Source organism: Triturus cristatus, chromosome 1_2, assembly GCF_964204655.1.
Source record: "Triturus cristatus chromosome 1_2, aTriCri1.1, whole genome shotgun sequence".
NCBI classification, from domain to species: Eukaryota; Metazoa; Chordata; class Amphibia; order Caudata; family Salamandridae; genus Triturus; species Triturus cristatus.
Genome location: NC_140580.1, coordinates 636,700,928 through 636,722,177, shown reverse-complemented (window position 1 = coordinate 636,722,177; position 21,250 = coordinate 636,700,928). Strand labels below are relative to the sequence as shown.

General features: G+C 45.6%; 1 protein-coding gene across 18 annotated transcripts in view; it reads right to left on the bottom strand.

Annotated features, from left to right (window-relative positions):
- The window catches only part of LDB3 (LIM domain binding 3), a 530,539-nt gene that overhangs the window by 23,566 nt on the left and 485,723 nt on the right, over positions 1–21,250 (bottom strand). The window lies entirely within an intron of this gene.

Below are 21,250 nucleotides of genomic sequence, written 5' to 3'. Positions count from 1 at the left end.
TCTCACTCACTCCTGGCACATCGACACCCTCTACCCCAACTGTGGACGTGTGAAGGGGGTGTGGGGTTTTTGCGGCAGTAGTTGATGTTTTTCTATTTATTATAAAACCCAGGCGCGGGTTAGCAACCCAATGTCATTACCTCAAGCGCTTCATGATGCTCATTGATTCCTCTATGCTTCACTGCCTGCCTTTTTTTTGCTTTTTTTATTCCCTCCCTCAAACTACTTTGGGGCAGATTTACAATTCCTGGCTCATCCCTGCAAATCAGCAGGGAAGCGCCAGGAAACTTGTGAAACGCATTACAATCCTTGCGCCACCATGGATGCGCCGCATTTACAATGCGGTATGCCATGGCGCAAGAAGATGCAGATGCGTGTCGCATCTGCCGGTGTAAGGTTGGCGCAGTGCTGTAGTCGTGTCGCAGGAGCGACGCAACTCCAGCACTGTTCCAACCCAGCCAATCTGCAACATGGTGCGTCAAGCCTTACGCCTGCTTCAAGCAGGCGTAAGGTTCTGACGCAGCGGTGTCGTAAAAGTGAATGTAAACTTGAAACCTGACGCAGGTTTCATGTGGCGCAGGACTTTACATCGTGATGCATCTCCCCAGATGCGTCACGTTGTAATTCTGTCGCATCATGGTGCTAGCTTTACGCCGCCACTGCGTCACAGAAGTGTCACAACGGTGGCGCAAAAGAGGCGCAAGGGGCTTGTAAATCTGCCCCTCTGTTTCTCACTGTCTTCCAAACCCACTCTCCGATGTCCCCCCGAGTTTTCTTCTCAGCCCCTCACCTACTCTTCCATTACTCCTTTGCCCTTTTTATTCCAGTCTTTGCTTTAATTTAAAAAAAGCCTTCTTTATTAAAAATATTTGGGCTGCTATTGCAATTTGCTCTTTTTTCAAAAACAGACTTTTATGCACATTTAAATATTTTTTTTATTAACCATCATCTTGGAAAAGTAAATAAAGAAATTTTTTAAATGACAGCTGTGTCCTACAATATGAGTGCGTGTGCTGTAACATGTGCATGTATCAGTCATTGCGCTTCATTTTTTTCCATACTGATACTGCACAGGCGCATCGAGTTCCTGCTCGCCCATTTCCTAATTCTCCGTTTCCTCGGACTATTATTGTTAATTTTGCCGATGTTCGCGTCAAAGAAATAATTTTATCACAAGCTTTCAAGCAAAGACAATTCCAAGTTAATCCTACTACTAAGTGCCGGATTTTTTCTGACATGTCGGCTGCGGCTGCTAGACGGAGAAAAGACTTTGTAAAGATTCTTCAGTTATTCAAGGATAAAGGCGCTCAAGCATCGATTGCACAGCAATCTAAACTAAAAGTCTTGATTAAGGGCAAATTTCATGTGTTTACGGATGTGGATGAGGCACGTGAGATGCTTGACCAGTTGGGCTAAGGCCGGGATGGTTTTGGAATTTGATTTGATTTGGTCGGGTGGTTATTGGAGGTTCTTTCCTTCCTCTCTCTTCTCTTCTTTTCTTTGCTTTTTTGCCTTTGTTGCTGCTGCGATTCTGGAGATTATCGCGTAGGGGGGGCAGGTGAGGAACTGGGCGGGTCATGGGAACAGGGGCGCAACATCAAGGCGCCCTTATGAGAGGGGTTAGTGCCATGTGGCCAGCGTGGGAGGAAGGTAAAGGTGGAGTACAGGGCCATGGGGTTAGGTGCAAGGGGAGAGCACCTGGGTGGGGGATTGGGATGGGTGGGGGGGGGGGAATGGAAAATTGGAGTTCTTGTTGGATGTGATAGAAAAATGTGTGGGCAATATTTGGTTTTTTCTTTGATTTAAATATATGTTTATGGGGGGGCTGAGAGTGATTTCCTTCAATGTTAATGGGCTGAAAAATAAGAAAAAAAAGGAGCTATTGAGCTATGGATTAAAACAGAGTGCCCAGCAGTTGTGATGTTGCAAGAAACTCATATTCCCGCGGATAAAATTAACTCCTTTTCTATGTTTAAAACTTGGTCCTTATATCGCGGGTTTTCTTGCGCACAAGAATCTCAAAGGGGGGTCGCGCTTTTTTTAGATCGAAATTTAGACGCAGAGATTATTCAGTCTGAAGACGGGGGGGAAGAGCGGTGGTGCTGGGTCACGTGTGTAATAAAAGACAGGAATAGACCAATTACTTTTGTTTCTTTTTATGCCCCAGTGGAGGATCGTGCCCCCATTTATGAGGAGTTATTCCAATCATTGTTGATGGTTCGGGGGGATATAGTTATGGGTGGAGATTTTAATATTCTTGTGGATATAAAACTAGACTCCACTGGTGCCTTGAAGAAACAATGTAAACCAAAGTCAAGAAGGTCTATGATGAAGAATATAGCCTTATTAGATCTTTGTGACCCATGGCGATTAAAATTCCCACTAAAAAAAGAATTTACTTGTTGGTCGGGCAGACATAGATCCTTTTCTCGTATAGATTTTTTTTTAGCTTCTAGGTTATTAAACATTTCCCATCAAAATTTTTTGCATAATGGCTTCTCAGACCACGCAATGTTGGCAATCGAATTTGAAGAAGGGAAAGAAATTAGGCCCCCTAAGAGATGGATATTTAATAAAGTATATCTACAAGATAGTAGCTGGGTTTCTTTTTTAAAATCGGAGATTGTTGAGTTTATTGCTCGTAATTCAGATACAGCTCCGCTTCACATTATTTGGGACTCATTAAAAGCCTTTATTCGTGGTATCATAATCGGTAAAGACGCAGACGAATGGCGTTCTATTAAACAAGTTAGAACTGCACTCTATCAAAAAACTTGTATGCTTACTCTGCTTCTGGCAACCAACAGGGTAATACCCAATTGACCCTTTTAGTACCTGGGTAAGGAACAATAAAGAGCAAGCAACAAAGAAGGTACAAAAGGAAACGATAAGAGAATAACTTGGGACAAGAGCACACTAATTGACTCTATATCTAGTTTATTAATCTAGACAGATTTAATCAAAATATTTGGACTTTCCTGCAACAGAAATGACCACGGACCTTAATGGAAGCAACAAAGCAAAAATACAACAACACAAATATACATAAATTGAACATGTGCAAAACGTCACCAACAAAAACACAAAAAAGTTAACCCCTAAACCAACATATAATTTTTGTTAGTGTTAGTGAGCGCTGTGAGGATTGCCGAGTGGAGTGGCTGTTTTTTTCAAGTAGTAATCGTCCTGCTTACTATATAAGTCGTTTCCAGTCAGTGAAAGCGGGGAGGACTTCCTGTTGAAGGAAGGGTCGGCACCCGTTCGGGTACCTGTGGACCCGGATGACCCACACGTAGGAGCGTCCTTTGGACTACCCTACCACTTGTGTGTACATTCTTTGTATTAACCCTGTCCTGAGGAGGCCGAGGAATACATATGGCCGAAACGCAATTGCGTAGACCCGGTTTTGAAGGAGGAGTCCTTGAAAATAAGTACAGTGTGGATATTCACTGTCGAGTGTGCTGAGAAAGTCCGACAATAATTTGTTGAGGCGCAGCGCGCTCTGCGGACTTCCTTCCAGTGGTTCGTCCTGAAATTATTAGGAGGACACTAACAAAAATTATATGTTGGTTTAGGGGTTAACTTTTTTGTGTTTTTGTTGGTGACGTTTTGCACATGTTCAATTTATGTATATTTGTGTTGTTGTATTTTTGCTTTGTTGCTTCCATTAAGGTCCGTGGTCATTTCTGTTGCAGGAAAGTCCAAATATTTTGATTAAATCTGTCTAGATTAATAAACTAGATATAGAGTCAATTAGTGTGCTCTTGTCCCAAGTTATTCTCTTATCGTTTCCTTTTGTACCTTCTTTGTTGCTTGCTCTTTATGCTTACTCTGCTTCGACAATCTAATTTTTCTAATGTCGTGCAAAATAAATTAAATGAGGCCAAATGTGAACTCAGTACGCTCTTTTTTACACAGAGTGAACAGCAATTTCTGACACAATCTCAGAGGATTTATGAGGAAAGTAATTTCTCTGGTAAACTTCTCGCGTGGCAGGCTAAAGAGCAAGCCGCTGCCAATCGGATTAATACTTTGAAATGCCCTGCTACTCAGATAGAAACATCACAGTCCGATGTAATAGGCACTAGAATGTTGTCCCATTATAAACAGATATACAGCCAACATCACGAGATAGATCATTCTAGGCTCTCAAATTTCTTAGCTAGATATGATATGCCCTCTTTATCGCAAGCAGACAGTGGTGCAATGAAGCATTTATTCTCTAAGTCAGAATTAGAATTAGTAGTTAAGAATTTACCAATTGGCAAGGCCTGTGGTCCGGATGGCCTCCCAGCTGAATTTTTTAAGGTTTTTTTTAGTGCTTTTTCTGATTTACTATTACAATTAGTTAATTATATGTTAGTGGGTGGGCAAGTTCCAGACTCTTTTGGGGTGGGTACAGTTGTCAGCTTTCCGAAAAAAGGTAAAGATCCTAAAGACCCTAACTCATATAGGCCTATTACGTTATTGAATACTGATTATAAGATCCTTACTAAATTATTATCAATACGTTTTAATTTTATTTCAAAGGATCTTATTCATTTGGATCAAAATGGCTTTGTGGCCGGACGGCAATTAGCTACCAATACACATTTTCTTACTGAGGCTCTAGACTATTTTCAGACAAAAAAAATCTCTGCTTTGATCCTATTAATAGATGCGGAGAAAGCCTTTGATTTGGTGGTATGGACAACTTTATTTCTTATTTTAAAGCACTTTGGAATTCCTTCACAAATTATTAGTTTAATTCAGAATTTGTACACGGGTGCTAAAGCCAATATAGTTATTAATTCTGTTATGGTGGGTACAGTAGCGGTCCAACGGGGCACCAGGCAGTGTTGCCCCTTGTCCCCTATTCTTTTTGCTTTTTTCATCGAACCGTTAGCTACAGCAATTCGTCAGTCTGGGAATATTCCTCCTCCGATCTCTTCTATGGCAAAAATTAAATTGTATACCGATGATATTATGTTGTTGATTAAGACGGATATTCAATCTCAAACCCCTGTTTTGCAGCTTTTTGAAGAATTCGAAGCTTTGGGAGGTTATAGAATTAATTTTAAAAAAACTGAAATTTTAGTCTGTGGTGGTGGGGGAGGTGGATTTACATGTTGATTTATTGGGCTGTATTAATTCAAAACCGAAGAGGTATCTGGGAGTTATGTTTTCTACTTGTGTTTCAGATTTAGCTATGCTGAACTTTGATCCTCTTTTACGCAAGGTTCAATCTTTGTTTATTAAATGGGATTCATTGCCATTCTCCATTTTGGGGCGGGTGGCACTTATAAAAATGTCTATTCTCCCGCTTTTTAATTTTTTATTTTCTGCTATTGTTTTTTGCCCAGTGGCTTTTTTTCAAAGGTAGAATCGTTATTTTCAGGGTTTATATGGGCGAAAAAAAGTCCCAGGATAGCAATGGGGACTCTTTACGCAGAAACTGAATTGGGCGGTTTATCCGTACCTAATATTAGAGATTATTGGGAACTGTGTTTGCTGTTGCCTGATTTTAATTGTTGACCCACATTGCTTTTAAAAACTTTATTACTGCTGACTGCACTTTGCACATTACTCTCGAGCCTACCGTAACCAGCGCTTTTACTGGAGGGTAGCGTTCCTGCCTTCCTGTGCCGGCGCCTACTTAAGCGTCACCCTGAAGCGACCGCGCACTAACTGACATTGTTGGGGAGTGACGCTTCGGGGGTGGAGAAACGAATTGGGAACTGTGTTTGCTGTTGCCTGATTTTAATTGTTGACCCACATTGCTTTTAAAAACTTTATTGCTGCTGACTGCACTTTGCACATTACTCTCGTAAAATTGTATTTTATCGCACACTCGAGCCTACCGTAACCAGCGCTTCTACTGGAGGGTAGCGTTCCTGTCTTCCTGTGCCGGCGCCTACTTAAGCGTCACCCTGAAGCGACCGCGCACTAACTGACATTGTTGGGGAGTGACGCTTCGGGGGTGGAGAAACGAATTGGGAACTGTGTTTGCTGTTGCCTGATTTTAAATGTTGACCCACATTGCTTTTAAAAACTTTATTGCTGCTGACTGCACTTTGCACATTACTCTCTTAAAATTGTATTTTATCGCACACTCGAGCCTACCGTAACCAGCGCTTTTACTGGAGGGTAGCGTTCCTGTCTTCCTGTGCCGGCGCCTACTTAAGCGTCACCCTGAAGCGACCGCGCACTAACTGACATTGTTGGGGAGTGACGCTTCGGGGGTGGAGAAACGGATTGGGAACTGTGTTTGCTGTTGCCTGATTTTAATTGTTGACCCACATTGCTTTTAAAAACTTTATTGCTGCTGACTGCACTTTGCACATTACTCTCGTAAAATTGTATTTTATCGCACACTCGAGCCTACCGTAACCAGCGCTTTTACTGGAGGGTAGCGTTCCTGCCTTCCTGTGCCGGCGCCTACTTAAGCGTCACCCTGAAGCGACCACGCACTAACTGACATTGTTGGGGAGTGACGCTTCGGGGGTGGAGAAACGAATTGGGAACTGTGTTTGCTGTTGCCTGATTTTAATTGTTGACCCACATTGCTTTTAAAAACTTTATTGCTGCTGACTGCACTTTGCACATTACTCTCGTAAAATTGTATTTTATCGCACCTACCGTAACCAGCGCTTCTACTGGAGGGTAGCGTTCCTGTCTTCCTGTGCCGGCGCCTACTTAAGCGTCACCCTGAAGCGACCGCGCAGCGGACGCGCGCAGCGGGCGCGCCGACGGCGCGCCGAAGGCGCGCCAAAGGCAAGCCCGTCTGCGCCCGTCCGTGACCTGAAGCGGCCCAGGGCTCGTCCCCCTGGCCATTCCATCTCAGACCGGTGTGGGATGATAGCTTATACAAGGCAGGCGTTACTACATCTGCGCAAGGTATTGCCATCGGAATGCGCTCATACGCTGCACATGGAGCAATGGCCTCTGAAGTGTGAGGGGTGCGGCTATACTATGCGTAGAGATCAAGAGATGAGTAAGGAAGGTAACAAGCTTTCTTCCTTTCTACTGAACTGTCGATCATTGAAACGTCATAGTTTGAACATATATGACTTGCTTATAGATGACAACCCTGACTTGGTCTTCCTGACAGAAACATGGTTGGATGAGCAATCCCTCCCTGATATTATTGAGGCCCTTCCCGCCGGCTATAACATTCTCCAAATCAACAGAGGGAGTCAGAAGGGGGGGGGATAGCTATTGTACACAAAATAGAGCTTACATGTACTCTCGAACCGACTGTCATTAATAACTGTGAAGCTGGGCTATTTTCCATCTCGATTGGCCCTAACTGCACCATTAAGGGCTACCTTATCTATCGCCCGCCTGGTGCGGCGACCGCGTTCATTGAGAGCCTCCTTGAGGCTCTAACGCAATCGGCTTTACGCCATAATAAATTCATGATTGTAGGAGACCTCAATATACATCTGGATGATGTCAATTGCAGAGAGGCTGTATCCCTGATTAAATCGTTGAGAGCTCTTATGTTTGTGTTGGCCGATAACAGTGCCACCCACCAAGCAGGGCATTTGTTGGACCCAATCTTTGTAAATTGGGAAGATATAAGCGTATCTACCCCGATTAAGATCCTGTGGTCAGATCATTATTTGATCCCTTTCAAACTTAGACGACCAACCAACAGAGGGTCTTTACAGAAACCCCTGGCTATTAGGCGCAGAGACTGGAGGAAATTTAGTCACGATGTATTCAGTCAAGCCCTAGGACAGGAATCCCCAAAGCTCAGCAACAACCTGATTGAGGCGTGCAGGATGTATGATGAATGGGTTGAGAGTGCATTGAATAAAGTTGCCCCCTGGACTCAGAAAGCCATGGCTCGGAGCACGAAATCCGCTCCGTGGTTTACTGTTGAGCTGCGAGCCGCCAAAACCAAATGTAAGACTCTTGAGCGTAGATGGAGAGTGGATTACGCCCCTTCACTACGTGAAGTCTACAAGAGTGAATTAAAGTCTTATCATAGACAGATTAGGGAATCCAAAAGAGACTACTATAATAAGAGGATTGACTGCTCAGAGAACACCTCTAAAGAGCTATTTATGATCTTGAAGGAACTCTCCGCCCCGCTAGCAAGTTCAGGGGAAGTCCCCCCCTCGACAGAGTCATGCAATGAGATTGCAGACTTCTTTATAGGGAAGGTAGAAAAGATCTATGACTCTTTTCAGACTATTACAGAACCTACATATTCGCCTAACCCTAACTGCGAAAAACAGGTTATGAACAAACTTGGGAAGTTTGTGGTCCCCCAAACAAAGGAGCTAATTAATATCCTATCGGACATCCACTCTGGCTCTCCCTTAGATGCGGTTCCAGCGAGGATTCTTCGCAGTCATCTCCCCCAGGTAGCGGAACACATAGGTAACTTGGCCTCTCGTTCCTTTCAAGAATGTCTAGTTCCGGACGACTGGAAATTGGCCCAAGTTGTCCCGATAAAAAAGAAAGCCCATATTAGCATATCACAACTAGACAATCTGAGACCTATCTCGCTCCTCCCCTACTGTGCGAAGGTAGTTGAGAAATTGGTTAACCGACAGCTGGTGAGCTTTGTGGAGGAAAATAAGCTCCGCCACTCGTCTCAGTCGGGATTTAGAGCCAAACATTCGACGGAGACCGCTCTCCTTCTTTCTACGGAACTGTTGCGGTGTCAGGCGGATGAGGGTCACACGGCCGCACTGGTCCTATTGGACTTAAGTGCGGCGTTTGACACCGTATCACACTCCATATTATTGGACCGTCTGAGTGAGAAGGGCATAACTGGGCCTGCCCATGAGTGGTTGGTGTCCTTTCTTAATAACAGGAGATTTCAAGTGCATTGTCCACCATGCAAATCCAGTATAAGATGTCTTAGACAAGGGGTTCCACAAGGCTCGATTTTGAGCCCCACGCTATTCAATCTGTACATGGAACCCCTTGCCATACTGGTGGAGTCATATGGTGTTGCCATAGTCTCTTATGCAGACGATACACAACTGGTGATCAACTTGTCTCGTGATCCAGTTGTGGAGGCTGAGAAATTCTCGGCCTGCCTGGTGGCACTTGATGGGTGGATGAAGCAGAACTATCTCCGCCTCAATGGTAATAAGACGGAAGTTCTTATTTTTGGCCCCTGTCCTTCCATCTGGACATCTGCCTGGTGGCCCATAGAACTGGGCTCTGTCCCTGTCCCGGTAGACACAGTCAAAAACCTCGGCATACTCCTCGATTCTAATCTAGCCTACACTAATCATGTGGGTAATGTTGCTGGTAAATGCTATGGCATTTTGAAGGTCCTGAGGAAGGTCCTGGACCTACTGCCGCCTAGCACCAGAAAAACAATGGTACATGCCTTGGTTACCTCCCATTTAGACTATGGGAATTCCCTCCTATGCGGACTCAGTAAAAAAGGTCTAATGCAGTTGCAACGCGTCCAAAATGCAGCTGCTAGGCTCGTCCTGAACCTCCCTAGGAGGGCCTCTGGGAAAAATGCTTTGCGTTCCCTGCATTGGCTCCCAATAATGGAACGAATTACATTCAAAACGATGTGCATTACCCATCGCATTGCTCATTTAAAAGCACCTTCTTATCTCCAGAAATTGCTTCCTGCTTATCGACCTTCACGTCCTCTTAGATCGATGGGCAACATGTTATTAGTAGTTCCACAGATTCACAGAGCAAGGATGGGAGGACGGTCCTTCAGACACCTTGCCAGTAAAGGCTGGAATGACCTACCCATCGAATTGAGGATGGAACCGTCCGAAATTAGGTTTAGACAAGGGCTGAAAACCCATCTTTTCCCCAAGACATAATTCAGTATAGTTTCTCCTGCCCAAGTACTCCACCTCCGTGAGCGATGCTCGTGAGATGTTAGTGGGATTGTCAGCGCGGGGAAGCACTGTTCCTTGTGCAACCATGCGCTTAATAAATGCCATTAATAATAATAATTATAGCGCATATTTTGCACAATATTTAGAGCGGTGTAAATCTGGAATGCAGAGTCCAAACGTCTTTATTAACTTTTTTTTTGACCAAATTTGTCATGAAGCTCAGACCCCATCTCCGCTGCATATTCCTAAATCACCGAAACTCAGTCGATACAAGATGATGCTCTGGTTTTTTAAGCGTCGCGACGTTTTTCTGAAAAGATATTCTCTCCCTCAGTTTAATATTAGAACTCCCTTAAGGAATGCTTTAATTTTTTTGGGGATGGAAATTGGAGTTGATACTATACTACGATGGGAACGATCTGGGTTTTACACTCTTGCAGATTGTTTAAGGGAGGGGGTATGGTTGTTACCAGGAGAAATGAAGCTATTAATCTCGGGAAATTTCTGCTATTAGGTTCCTATGCTTCGATCTTTAAGACGCTGGAACAAGTGGAGCCAAGACTTATTGATTCCTCTAGTCAGTTATGGGACGATTTGTTCTTGATTCCTCGGATGAGGAAGCCAGGGGCATGGAAACGTTGCTTAGCCCAACATAAGTAGATCTGAGTCAGAAAGCCATTAAAAAATGGCAAGAACAGGAGAATCACGTACTTACTATAAATACCTGGAAAATCTTAAATAAGTTGAATTTTAGTGTTCTTCGAGGATCTAATTGGAGAAGAATGTTATTCTTTAGTAAATGGCTCCTGTATCGTGCTCCTGCTACCATTGCGAAAATGTACGCTAATACTAGTGCCACCTGTTTTAGATGTCAGCAATATTCTCCTGCTAACTGGTCTCATATTACAGGTTACTGTTTTAAAATTGTCCCTTTTTGGAATGAGATTTTCGAATATTTGCAGAAGTATTGTGGGATCCAAATTACTTACAACGTTAAATTAGTACTGTATGGATATGATTCTGATTCCGGTCTGACAGAACAGATGGTTAAACTATTATTTATTGCAATGGCAGTGGCAAGGTCTCTGGTGCTCCAGAACTGGAAGTCAATTCAAATTCACTTGTTTAATGTCTGGCTTCAAAAAATGAGGAATGTCAGAAAGAGTGAATTGCGATATGCACAGCGAATTGGTGGGACGAAGAAGTTTGACAAAATTTGGAGTTCTTACTTTGAGTAATGTTGGACTCTTGTATTCTGTGAATAATTTTTCTTATGTACTTTTATTTTTGGCTGCCAATTTATGTTATTGTCACATTGAAATTATGATACAAGAACTTCAATAAAAAAAATAAATAAAAAAAAAAGATACTGCACAGCATCGGCAAAAAAACTTTTTTCTCTTTCTGCCAAAGCTGAACATTATCGTCAAAAAGTATTGGTAAAGCCAACATTTCTCCATTAGCAGCTAAAAAGAGATATTAGTTGGCTTTGTCAATGCTTGTTTTAACAAGCTCTGCCATAGATCCATGTGTGTCGCTTACAATAGCAGTTCAGAAAAACTACCCAATATAGCACCCAATACCATTACAAAATCTACAAAGGTTTTTAATTGTAAACAAAATAACCACTAAACACAACTGAAATCTAGAGTGAACTCTTTCCTACTCTCAAAGTCCTGATCAGAAGAACAGAATACATCTGTTAATCCGTTGGGTTGCTAAACCACGCCTGGGTTTTATACTAAATAGAAAATATTTAATTATTTCTAAGTTTATTTTTTATAACCCCGGAAGGCTGCACGGGGAGTCCTTGAACCTTTCTTTTCATTCATTTTACTAGGATGTTATAGATGCGGAAGGGCATCTTTCCCTCCTTTTCTGAAGCAGGCTTTGGTAACTTAAGCACACAAAAACGTCATTAGAAGCAGAACATTTGGGGAACTGTCATTCAAATATCAATCTCTCGACTTTGGGTTACATTGTGCAGAATGCTACATGTTGTTACTGCTTCGCTAAAACACTATTTCCAATCTTATAAACATCTGTGCACTCAACGGTGGCTCTTGCCGACCCCATACCTACTGTGGCTCTTGCCACCCTCCTGGCCATAGCATTCGTTTTTACCTTCTTGATACTTCCGGACTTTCTAGCAGCTCTCTGAGCAGATTATGCGGCATTGTTTGAGGTTTTGAGAAAGAGAAGGTGCATTGATTCGGAGGCCAAGCATTGAACTATGCATGCTCCTTTTTGTAGGGTGGAAAGTGACAACTGTCTTGGATATTTCCCTTTAATCCAGCCATTCCCTGCCTTGTGGTGTATATCAGGGTTTGGTTCTCTCTCTTTCACTATGTACGTTTTGTAGCTGGGTAGTGCTTAATATGACCTGGTGTTTAGAGGGGGGCCACCAGCACTCACTTTGTGGGGACAGGTACTTATTTTTTTCTCATCAAGCTTTGACACAGAGTAAGAAAGAAAAACACAAGCTGGGGAAAAAAGAGGAAGAGGAAAGTGCGAAAAACAGTGACAAAGAAAGGAAGCAGCAATGAAAAAGAACCTGAAAAAGTAAGATAAAGGGCCAGGGAGGGTCTGGTGGTGGATGAAAGCAGCATATGAATCACGGAGAGCGTTACGCTAAATGTAGGCTTTTTTGTCTTTTAAATGGCTTTTAACATTGCTATGGGCAAGCTTTGGATGCAGGGCAGATGTCGGCACTGATCTTGCTGGATCTTGCTGGATCTCAGTCCCGCGTTCGATACTGTATCTCATGCAATCCTGTTGAAGCGCCTCTCTGAGGCCGGGATCTCTGGGACAGCTCTTGGTTGGCTGGCCTCCTTCTTGGCTGATAGGACCTGTTAGACCCGGCCTCGTGGCATGGCCATCCCTGTCCCCGCACCACATAACCTGACCCACGCACCTCATGCAGCCCCCGAGCACACGGCCTAGCCGATCCTTCCCACCAGACCACACACACACCCGACCGGACTTCCCCGTCAGTGGCCTTCCTCCTTTCGGCCACACCGGGCCCGCGTGCCCACTTCATGCACCATGATGGCCACCCGGCCCCAGCGCGACCCTGGCCTAGAGGCGCCACTCCGGCTGGAGGACATCGCGCTCCCATTGGGATAAGAGAGGGAGGAGCAGTTTCCATCGCACCTCTGAGCTCCCCTGGGAAGGTGGGTTTCAATCGCCCCCCGGCCTCCCCGAGGGCTGGCTCCACGCCTGCTGGGTGTCTGAGACTCCTCCCGACCCGGCCCTGAAAGGATCAAAAGACAATGGCAGGAAACCCCGACAAGCGACCCCCAGGTGACAAGACCCCTGCCTGCACAGACTCCGGACATCAAAGAGGGGTCGACCTATAACAAGGGGTGCTCTGGGACTATCCGGCGGATTCGCCTTTGGAAACACCTGAGCCCTGCTGAGTGACTCGCGGCTCCCTGAAGATCGTAAGACCTCCGAACTTGTGCTTGAGCCCTGCTGAGTGACTCGCGGCTCCCCGAAGATCGTAAGACCTCCGAACTTGTACTTGAGCCCTGCTGAGTGACTCACGGCTCCCCGAAGATCGTAAGACCTCCGAACTTGTGCTTGAGCCCTGCTGAGTGACTCGCGGCTCCCCGAAAGATCGTAAGACCTCTGAACTTGTGCTTGAGCCCTGCTGAGTGACTCGCGGCTCCCACAGACTCTCCTGGTCCCGCCGGACCTCGACGACGACAAGCGTATCCCCCAGCTCGAGGATTGTGAGCTGTGCGCCGGGTACGCCCCTGCATTTGATCCATATCCCCAAAGACTGTCCCGCTACCTCCTACCCCCCCCGAGACTCTGTGAGCCCGAGCTCCACTTGTATATATTTGCCTTGCTGATCATAAAGATCCTACGACTCCGATTTGATAAAGATTTGTTCTTAAGAACTCACGGTGTGGCGTCTCTTTGTCGTGTGGTGCCGAGTGTACGATCCTAGATACGAGATTCCTCACCTGAGGAGTCTCCCGCCAGTGCCCGGCTACGATACCTCGACGGTTGGTCTCAGGATAGTCAGGGCCCCCTCCGGGCTCCTCTGAGGTCGCCTTCTAACAGGACCTTTCAGGTAGTCACCCCCCCTTTTGCCTCTGGCATCTTCCCTATTGGTCAGGGGGTCCCACAGGGCTCGTCCCTGAGCCCCCTGCTCTTCAATCTTTACGTACAACCTCTGGCGGAGGTGGCAAGGAGTAGGGGGTTGACCATGGTTTCCTACGCCGACGACACGCAGATGGTGGTGGCCCTCTCGAGCGACCACGAGGAGGACGCCAGAAAATTTCAGGGAGACCTCTCTGCCGTTGCCGAGTGGATGACTGCCAACTGTTTACAGCTAAACTCTAACAAGTCGGAGGTGTTGTTGGTGGGGGGAACCATGAGTACTGGAGCGACCGGTGGTGGCCTGCTAGTTTGGGTGTGGCACCTACCCCTAAGCCGGTAGTAAAGATCTTGGGGGTTTGGATGGACAGCACACTCAACTATGCGGTTCAGACGAAGAAGGTGGCTGGCACTTGTTTTGGCCTTCTTCGTGGTCTGAAGCCCATCCTGGCCTTTTTTGATGCTTCTACCAGGCAGACCGTCGTCCAGGCCTTGATTTTGTCGAGGCTTGACTACGCCTGCTCGCTGTATTTAGGAGTTAATAAGTCTGAGATACAGCGGCTTCAGAGAGTCCAGAATGCGGCTGTCAGATCCATCCTGGGCTTACGTAGACCCTGCTCAGTGACTAGTGCCACTCGACGGCTTCATTGGCTGCCGGTGGCCAGGCGTATTGAGTTCAAGGCACTTTGCTTTGCCTTTAAAATTCTGAAGCTGGCCTCCCCTTGCATTTTATCTGATCTTCTTTCACCGTATATCCCTAGGCGACCTCTTCGCTCTATGGGACAATGTCTAGTCACGGTTCCTCGGGTCAGGAAAGTTCGCGCCGGTGGACGCTCCTTCCGGCATAGAGCTTCCCTGTTGTGGAACTCTCTGCCGGTTCACATTCGGGAGCTCACCAACTTCCTCCAGTTTAGGAAAGCTATTAAGACCTTTTTGTTCCCCTCCCTGTAGGCCCTCTTAATTTCTTTTCCTTGTTTCGCTCTGCCGTTGCTTAGTGCCGGGACGCCTCTTAGCCGAGGCAGCTGTTGCGCTTTATAAATCCGGCTAACATAACATAACATAACATATGCAGTCTTGGTATTCTGCACCCAGGACAATCTATAGAGCCGGCTGCAGGTTTGATTAAAACTTTGGGCCCCTCACTTACTCTTTTACAAATTAAGCACTGCAGCTGATCATTTGGCTAGTCACTCATGCAACACGAGGACAGAGGGAGGAGTCTGACCTTGCCCTGACATTCTATATTTGTCGGCCATCCAGAATTGAAAGCCAAATTGGCTAGCAACAACATCAATTTCTCTCCTCTGGACCTTTGTGATACCCCTTAAAACCTAAAATTACCGTTAATTGTATTTGGATCCATTCTCGTGTTGTTTCACCAGGTAGGGCAGATGGGTGGCACATTCCCTGTATTCTTCAGAGGCCAGGCGCTAGGATTTTCCATTTGGAGAGTCTTGATGGTAATACAAGAAGCTCAGCTGTGTAGATGCCTAAATGATTCATAAGAATTGTGCTTCAGCCTGGGACAGCCTCTGATATTCCTTGGAGGAGTTCTCCTTCACCAAGTCTAAGACCGTAACAAATGTTGCTTCCCTCTCTTGACATGATCCAGTGTCATTATACAAAATGTTTGTTATTTATTTTTTGAAGATCCTTGTGCCTCTGATCCATATCACCATCAACTTGGTCACAATCTATCTGAAAGACTTCTCTTAGAGAAATGGGAAAATGTATCTAAATGATTAAAACAATATTTTTCTGATGAATTTATGTAATGCGATTGTTTGTCTTCGTCATAAGGTCTTCCATACCCATCTTTCAAATCCTATGTTGAAAAAAATGCTCTACAAAGACACCAATGGAACATCAACTTATACTGATTATTTTATTTGCCCATATTGTTAGACGATTGTTCACGGTCATGAATCTAAGCATATAGACAGCTTTAACATCCATTAAAAGTCTTTTAACCAGCCTCCTGGCTTTTCATAAGGAGCAAGATTTATTGTCCTTTGATAATTTTAAATATATGTATAAATATTTGTTTATCAGGATTATTTCTTCATGGAATACAATCCAGGTGTTTTATATTAAGTGTAGGTTTAAAAAATATATATTTTTATTTTTATTTTGTTGTAACGAAAAAAAATAACATGAAAAACAAAGCATGAATACTTGACATATAATATTGGATAATCCATTGTAGTTTCGTCTGATATATGTTCACAGTAAATGTCCATTGAAAGGAATTACATTGAATTACACAAAATACCTAGTGTTGTATGAAGCATAGAGTAAAGTTACGAACTTTCTGTGTGGCATCAGTAGGAACATTGTATTAAGTTTAGGGTTACACTTTACAATACATATATAACTTTATTTACATCACATATTTCTATTATTAATAGCTTTTTATGATGTGAACATAGACATCTACCAGAAAATACATTGTCTATAGGCCATATATTGATGCCAAGATGGACTCCTTTTTCATGATGTTAGAATATAAGAAAATTTATTTTCTGATAGCTGTCTTTTTTTAAGTAGCTTTTTGTAAAAACAAGTGACTAAATGATCTTACATGTTATATAGAGTTTGAGCTGCATCCATAATGTAAGTTTGTTGTATGTTTCTCCTCCCTGACAGAAACTCTGATGTAGTCAAACTATGACCAGTGGGATTTTCAGGGCCACTATACTCAAAGCTCTTAACTGTGTGATATACTTTTGGGAAGGTATTATTACATGACTGCTAAGTCAGAAGATTGCATGACTAAAGGACACTTGTGAAAAATTTGTTTTGAGATATTTGCATTTTATTCCTATCTTCTCACTTAGGTAACAGAGCAGTCTAGGGACCTGATGTATAAAGAATACATTTGCAAACAGTGATCATAAATTGCAGACCAACTTTTTGTGAATACAATTTAATTTTGTGCCCAGTGTTTGTACAAATTGGTTCACTGACTGACTTGCCTAATTAAAAAGGGTGCTGCACCCAGGAGAAATAGACACAGAGCACCACAGGAAAAAACCTGCTTCAAATGAAAAGAGGTTGGGAAACATGAACTGGGGGTGGCATTGTCTATTAACAGTTACATCAGCAACAATTCATTTCATTTGAAGATCCATAAACATGCCACTGCAAGGACTCTGGCATGCAACCACCCAAGTCATTTGGAAACCCAAGACCCATTACTCCTCTGTGACAACATGTATTAGGCGGAGTGCCTCACCCCTATGCCTCACTGCAATCCTTCACACAGAGGCAACCCAACACACACTCAAAATTCACACAGATTAGGGTGGAAGGTTAGAAAACCACCCTACTTCCCCAATTTACGAACACCTGTGTGAAGATACTCAGCACCTTCCCAACTACCCACTCACGCTGCACAAAGTGTCAAGAGACCAAGTAATTGATGAATTTTGCTCTCTGCATTGCCCAGTGACTTAACATGCACCCTCTGACCTCTCATGATATCACACTGTTGACCACTTGTCTCACTTAGTGCCTCAACAGCTTTTGATTTGCATCTGAGGAGCTAAGAGAAGGGCACGGAGTCAAAATAACTAAGGATATCTGAGCCCTATTCATTTTTTTCAATTAAGATGTCTTGATTACCCCTGTGAATGGGGTTAGCAAGGGCAGTGCCAGGGGTACCAAAGGACAAGGAAGGGACCGCAACTGCTACCCCACGCTAAGCAGACATTCCTGATTGCCCCAAAGTTGTTTTGTTGAGGTTAGTCTATAAACACTTGGGTGATATGCGGGGTTTTAAGTGGGACTGGTCCCTCCGGGTCTCAGACCTGTTAGTAATTAAAAACAGACACTAAAACGGGTCCCTATCGGACCCTTATGTTAAGTCCTTAACTTTACTGCCAAATAACATTGAACGATTTCTGAACAGTCAGTATAAAAAAGATAAGGTAATCCATATAAGCAATTTAGTTCCTGTTTAAATTTCACGTTTACTTGATCTTGCAACAAAATACTGGTCACAAATCACCCAAAAGTCGTTTATATGTTTAAGACATGCGTTTAACAACATATGCCAGGACCCTTTTCGAGACCCCCTACTTTTTGCACCCCACTTAAAGCATGGTGGTATGTCTCTTGTGGAAAATGGCAAAAATTATGTTTTGTTAACAATGAAGCACGGCCCACTGGCCATGGCTGGAGTGTGTAGAGAGTGACACATGTCTACAGAGTAACCTGTCCGCGCTGAGGTGCACACAGAAGTAGCCCGCTGCCCTCTCCACTCCCTGAGCATTCCACCTAATATTGCTGTCTCCGTTTCACTTACTTAAACCAGATGACTTTGCACATCTAGGAACAAAGAGATTCTGTGTAAAAGTAAAGTCAGCCCTTTCTCCCCTCCATTTAGCGCTGTCCTCCACCTCTTGCCATCGATCTGGATGACGAACTTCTTTCTCCTGGCGGCAGCCACGGTGCTAAGCAACATCTGAATACATTTCTACCACAGCCCCACCCACACGGTCGTTTTAAAATGAGTTGAGTTTTTGCCAAGAGCCATTACACACAATAAGAAAAGGAGAAATATTTAGAACCATATGTAAATAAAAGGGCACAAACCCGCAGTGCCAGGAGTAAATTAAATATGTAAATTACATGGGCAGCAGGTGTGCTTCTGTGACCAAATAACTCTAGGGGGCATATTCACAAGGAACTATCGCCGAGTCAACGGCACTTTATCGCAGCCAAAGTTGCGATAAATCTATCGCACCATTCAAAAGCTGGTGTTAACAGCTCACAGCACCAGTTTACTCGCGATAGCAGCCGCAAAAAACATCGCCTCAGAGGCCCCCCGCAACTATCGCTAATGAGATGCAGAGTGGGCGCTCCCGTGCCAAAAGCCGCGACAACATCACACCTCAACATTCTCAACGACCAAACAGAACTGCGATAAAAACACCAAACAGGCGATACGGCGCGTTAGTACCAGAAAATCTACACCTGACTTGGTGTAAAGTCGGACGGCAGCATGCACAACAAAAGGGAGCACAGCCCAGGGCCACATCCGAAGGGCAACAGATGCCATGGAGCCACCCATCATGCGGCCTGGACACCCAAGAGGGCCACAACACCCACCGACACCACCCCAGGACCACAACCCACACCCAGAACACCCCCCCATCCGGATCACCACAGACGCAGCGCAGACAAGGACAGCGAACCCCCAGGAAGCATACCAGCTGCACAGACCCAACCTCTGACAATGTCACCATCCACCACAGGCTGAAAGGGACAACCATCCCACGCATCCCGACCATCATCGCCCAACAGGCCTACGGCACAAATACAGCGGACAACCAACATCCCACCCCACACCAAGCTGCTGGCTTGGCTGCTCCTATTGGCCCCTGGCACCACCCAACCAACACCCGCCAGAGTCGGAGGAGTCTCACTGCCAGCCACATCCAAGTCCCTCACACCTGTCCTGGACATCACCATCATCCTGTTACCCCAGTCCCCATACGTCCAACACAATGCGCAGGTCATGCTGGAGACCAAGCAAGGACCATATACCATAGCAGGATGCACACACATGTTGTGGGCAATCCACAGCACACATGTCCCACCTGTGCCCCCTGGTGACACAGCACACAATCACCGCAACAGAAAGCACACATCCCACCCCAATGTGCAGGCAACAACAGAACACCATGGAACCTCCAACAATGTCGCCTTCAAATACACAGCCAGTGTGCATGATTCCTCCATCCTCCGACAGTCCATCAGCAACCAGCGACCCCAGGTGGCACCAAGGGAAATGCACAGCCCCTTGGCAAGTTCCAAATTAACACCCCACTCACCTCAACTCCACAACCATGCAAATCACAACTCTGGCAATGCACACGTCACAAAATCACAACCAACATGCACAACAACATAACCACCCACCAGACATGACAGAACAACTCACAATGGTTACCTGGCCAAGCCGTGAACATGAGCCATCAACGGCATGGCACCTCAGCCACACAACAGCCGAATGTGGGGAGAGGTGGCAAACAGGCATGTGTGAAGGATGCAGTAGTACCATGATTGGGAAAGTACACAATGCCAAGAGTGGCGGCGATGTGCTGGACAGACCGCAGTATGCAGCACACACCCATATCCATGGCGACATACACCTCTGGTGAATGGAGTGTAGTGGACAGTGGACGCAACCATGTCACCACAGCCAGTGGGGGACCTCGTGGAAATCTTGCCTGTTACGCCCCCCCCCCCAAGCGTGACCGGAGTGGGAAGGCCCGGCATACGCCACTCCAGAGTAGGGGTGTGAATAAGAAGCACGTAGCCCTGGGCGTGGTCCTCTTCCGGAAAGCCCAACGTCTCTGCCAGGGCGGCGCCTCTCACCCCGCCACGAGGCAGACGCCGTCCTCTAGAACAGAGTTGCATGCGACGCTGTGCGGCTGCCGGACCCCGGCACGCTGGACCACGAACCCGTCAGGCCCGCCCCTACGCAGCCAGGCCTTACTGATCACCTGCTGACACGGCGTGTGTCAAGGAGGGCCCACCACATTCTGGCGCAAGCTCCAGGCCCGAGTCCCGCGACCTTGGCAGCCTCCTCAGACCATAACGGCCTCCACGACACGGGCTCGCTTTAGTCCTTCTTCGTTGACGTACTCTACTGCCACCTCAGGCCTACTCCTCGGCCCAGTAGGTCTCATGTGTGAAACTGTGTCCTGAGTCATAAATGGCAGTGACCCCAAATCCGGGCCAGCTGCAACAGCACCAGGCCCCACCCGATCAGTGAGGCATTGTTCGATATGGGCTTCTTGCGACACGTGGTGCCACTAACCCTGTTCAACGCCAGTTAAGGCAGTCAGCGGTCTAGATGTGTGGATGGGCGGCGAGAGGAACCTTTGGGATGTGGCCTGGTAAGTGGGGCTCGGTTGGGGTAGTTTTATTAGCAGGGAGCAGGGTTTTAGGACTCAGGGCGGGGTCGTTTTTAGGGCTTGGGCTTAGTTTTAGGGCTCAGGTTGGGGAGAATGAGGCATTTTTCAGGACTGGGGGTCAGGTTTGGGCCTCAGGACAGGGGACTGTATAGTTTTAAGAGCTGGGCCAGGGTGGATTGCAGGGCTGGGGTATTGGGTGCTAGGGCACAGGATGTACATTTTACCACGCGTATCCCTTTAGCAATCATGCCTTTACAATGAAATTCGTTGTAAAGGCATGCATGGGGAAGGCATACGTGGTAAAGACGCGGTCGTGGTTCAGACCGCGTTGTTTAAGCACATGTGGTTTAGGTATGCATGGCTGTATCATACAACCAACAGGTGCATATTAATAGAAATGCC